At 36.3% G+C, this 4,611-nt stretch overlaps 1 long non-coding RNA gene across 1 annotated transcript; it reads right to left on the minus strand.

The window, feature by feature from the left end:
• Positions 1-978: 978 nt before the first annotated feature.
• LOC121871379 lies at positions 979-2,778 on the minus strand. Its single transcript, XR_006089866.1, has 2 exons — positions 2,723-2,778; positions 979-1,554 (listed from the first exon to the last, which is right to left on the minus strand). It is a non-coding gene; the product is annotated as an uncharacterized LOC121871379 (long non-coding RNA).
• Between the last annotated feature and the right edge of the window lie 1,833 nt (positions 2,779-4,611).

Consider the following 4,611-nt stretch of genomic DNA (forward strand, 5'->3'; position numbering starts at 1 on the left):
TTTTTTCTCCAAGGGGCGTTTCCACTGCAAATACCATCTAATAACAATAATAAACCCCAAGTCAAGTGCGAAAAAAATTCCATCAATTCCGACCGGTTACATATATATATATATATATATATATATATATATATATATATATATATATATATATATATATATATATATATATATATATATATATATATATATATATATATATATAGGGTAAGTTATGGAGGAAAGTCAGCCATATTAAATCGAGTTGTGGACTTCGTAAATGTTTAATGAATCACCACCACAGGGGTTTATGAACTTTTAAGTACTTACGATGTTCGCAACCCGTTAGTGAATCTGGGCCAATATATTAATGACATGGACTAAACAAGCAGTTGGAGAAAAGTATCCTCTGTTTAAATAGTCTTTTATTGGGAAAAATATTACATGTAAATTTATGGATCCTCACCAGAGAGGTTTTATATAGGTATATTCATGAAACTCTACCAACAAATCAGAGACTAAAAATTTTAAACTTAAAATAAGATGATAGTTGTATAAGATGTGGTGAGGTTACATTACATATCTTTTACTTCTGCTTCCATTACATAGAGATAATTGAATGATTTTTAAATTATCCCGAAACAGTCTGCAATGTTAATAACAAATTATTGCTGCATTCGTTTATGTTTAATATTAACTGTAGTAATAATAAGGTAATAAGGATAAGAATACAGTGATCATGCTAATGTCAGATTATATTTACTGTACAGGTACAGTATGTGGATTAGTAGAAAGGATATTATGATATAATAAAATAATGGATGATCAAGTGTATTTTAAAAGAAAAATCATGCACATATTTCACAGACAAATATATTAATATGTAATATCTATGTATATATGTAAATTGTAACATTTTAAATGAAATAACATAAAATATACTGTAACAGGAAAGTAGTAAAGGCCTCTCCAGACACACAAATAGATACTCAATAGAAATAGACATAGATAATATACTTTAATTACCACAGCTTACATTTTTGACGTTTGATACACAGACAATAGGCCTGATCCAGGGCCATCTCGATCGCCAATGAGTAACCTGACTGAAACTAGTGAACGAATTTATCTGAAACGCGTTTATAAATTGTTTGTCTTTATAAAGACAGTGCGCTACCATCCTCGGATTAACTTCTTTATACACATTACATCTTGCAGATTTTGTTTGAAAAACTGATATACAAACATTTTCCCGAGTAGTAATCGCATCCATGTTTCCATTTCTAATTAAGTCTCTTGTATTATCCATTTGGTTTATTGGTGTTGGTCATAAACGATAATGAGTCGTCAGTGCCGAACTGCCGGTCGTAACAACTGTCGGAAGTCTAGAGTCTAGACATTAGATGTGAAGCGTTGGGTCTTGTATATCAACACGGCACAGGTGGTAAATATGTGTCTTCTCAACAACTTCACAGGGGTACACGTATCCTCCTAACCAGCACAAGTACTTGATAATGGACCCGGGAAGAACAGCACAGAGGCTAGGGCTGACAGTGTCCTAGCTGGCATGCTGACCTACAAGGCGAGGAGTGCGGCAGTTCACACCAACGTGACCATGAAAAAAAAGAGGTAGCAGGTGACCAACTGGGTCAGAGGAAGGGAGCCAAGTGACCAGCCATACCGTTACACCCCGCACTATGACTTTACGAACTACCCATGAACAACACCTGCTTCAGATACAGAGAACAAACCCAACACTGAACAACACAGTTCCAACAATCATTGGACTGGAATATAAACCCCTTATAATGTTCTCCGAATTAGCTAAAATCTTGAGAATTTTAGAAAATTACAGTTCAATGTGGCTTGTCTGAGGGAGATAAGGAGCATCGACTAAAAAAAGCAGCACCAATTTTATCATTGCCTTTTATATACTCAATTCTGAAGGAGTAAGCTTGCGAAGCTAAAGACCACCTCATCAGTCTATAATTGTGGTTTTTCATGTTTCTCAAGTATGCTTGAGGTTGTTGATCAGTCTGTAGGACAAATTCTCTTCCATACAAGTAGCTTTTGCACTTATTAATTGCCCAGACAATGCTGAGACACACTCTCTCTCTCTATTACGGCATACCTCTTTTCCCGGTCCAGGAGAGACTTGCTGCCGTATGACACTGGCATAAGAATTCCTTCAACCATCAGTAGTAATACAGCACCTAAACCTGTATCTGAGGTATCTGTATTGAGGTAGAAATCTTTAGTATAATCAGGCAAAGATAAAATTGGTTTATCTGACAGTTTGTCCTTTAAAACATTAAAACTATAAATCTGTTCTGAGCTCCAATCTAGTTAGTCCATTACTACTATATTTCTTTAGCATCCTATTCACTGGTGCTACCATATCTGCAAAATTTGAAATACATATCCTATAGTCACAGTGGTGTCAAACTCAAAACCTTTTGAGGGCCAATTCTCATTTTAGTTACCCTCTTCAGGGCCAACACAAGTGCTATATCACATATTTGCAGGATTGAAGTTTACAGCTTCAAGCATTGCCTTACCTGGCTCGGCGAAGCCTGGCGCGAGGCGGTGGTTAGCGGTTTTGATGCGACCGTCATGTGTACAAAGTTTCCCTACAGATCTTATATATTCTTTTCATTTCAAAGGATTGACTGCACATCAATTCTAAATATAGTTAGTAATAGCTATAGACAATTGGATGATTAAAAAGCGAAGTATAACTCACGATTTCTCCAAAGAAATGGAGAGGGTCCAACAGCGTACACCAGTTCTCCTCATCTGTTTAGACTGGTGTTGCAACGTTTGGCTGCTGACTTTGTTCAGATGCCAGTAATGGCTACGGCTTCGTTTACTAATTCTGTAGTTATTTCGATTTATAAGCATTTTCCCTTTACAATAGTGTTATTACTAGCATTAACAAGATAAATTCATTATTGCCACAATGATGTAAAGATCGTTTCGGAATTTTTTCCTTTATATCTATTTCTATCATAATTTCACGGGCTGATAAATTTTACCGTCCCCGCGGGGCACACCTGACCATTCCAAGGGCCACATTTGGCCGGCGGGCCATGAGTTTGACTCCTCTTACAGAACGATGCTGAACCCAGGAATAATCTAAACTGCTTCTTGCGTCTTTGTACTGTAGAGGAATATGGATTACAGCATTTATTTTATCCTCTCGCAGGGACAGTTAATTGTTCCCAAGGGAAAATTCCAAATAATTAATTTTTGAATAAGCAAAGAAACACTCCTTGGGACCCGCTGTCAAACCATTTTTGCGTAACCTCGCACATAACTCTGAGATCTTACAAGTGTTCATTCCAATTTGAATTGTGAACGAATGCATTGTCAAATAACATTCAGTGTTCCTCAATCTAAAAATCACCTTTCTCATCAGTTTTATGAAGGCAGCACAAGCAGATTTTAATCCAAAGGGCATACGCCGAAATTGCATCAGACCAGGATGGGTAGCAAAAGCTGTACAGACTTTAGAGTTCTCCGACAATTCTACTTGCCATTCACCTTTACACATGTCTATCTCGGTGAAATATCTGCCATTTGCAAAGTTTCCCAAAGACTCATCAATAGTACGCATAGGCTCAGCATCAGTCACATAGTTTAAACATCTAAAATCTATGCAAACTCTTAAGCTGTTATCTGTCTTTTTAAGAAGAACAACTGGTGAACAATAGTGAGTCAGATGGTTCTATCACACCTAATTCTAACATTATGTCTACTTCCTTGTTAAAGGCTTTTAACAAATTATGAGGGACAGGATATGGCTTCTTGTGTATAGGCATGTCAGTAGTTAACTTAATATAATGAATGACAGTTTGTGTTTTGCCTGGAACATCTGAGAAAACATCAGTAAACTCAGTCTTTAGGTTAATTAGCTCATCTACCTTTTCCTCATTTAACTCCGGATTTACATTCAAATAAAAGTCTGAAGATTCACCAATGAGCTCAGTGTCACAAACAGATCCCTGCTTGGTCCGTACATCATCTACAATACACAGCTGACACTTTTTCGTGACGCCTCGCGGTTATGTGACGCCTTGCAGTCATAACCCTGTGTTCGACACATGGAATCTATAATAGCGGCTCTGAGAAACTACGTCGTACAGGGCCTGAGAAACTACGTCGTACAGGGCCTGAGAAACTACGTCGTACAGGGCCTGAGAAACTACGTCGTACAGGGCCTGAGAAACTATGTCGTACAGGGCCTGAGAAAATACGTCGTACAGGGTCTGAGAAACTACGCCTTACGGGGCCTGAGAAACTACGCCGTACAGCGGCGTCTCACATAGTCATGACCGTGTGATGGAGAGATGGGTGTTTTTTTTTATTTATTTTATTTATTTTTTATTTTTTTTTATGGGGATTAGACCCACCCGGGCACAGGTCACTGACCCACATCGGGGCCTGGGGGGCGAAAATGTAATAATAATAATAGTAATAATTATAATAATAATAATAATAATAATAATAATAATAATAATAATAATAATAATAATAATAATAATAATAATAATAATGAATAATAATAATAATAATAATAATAATAATAATAATAATAATAATAATAAATAATAATAATAATAATAATAATAA

This window comes from Homarus americanus, unplaced genomic scaffold (assembly GCF_018991925.1).
Source record: "Homarus americanus isolate GMGI-L3 unplaced genomic scaffold, GMGI_Hamer_2.0 scaffold32583, whole genome shotgun sequence".
Lineage (NCBI taxonomy): Eukaryota > Metazoa > Arthropoda > Malacostraca > Decapoda > Nephropidae > Homarus > Homarus americanus.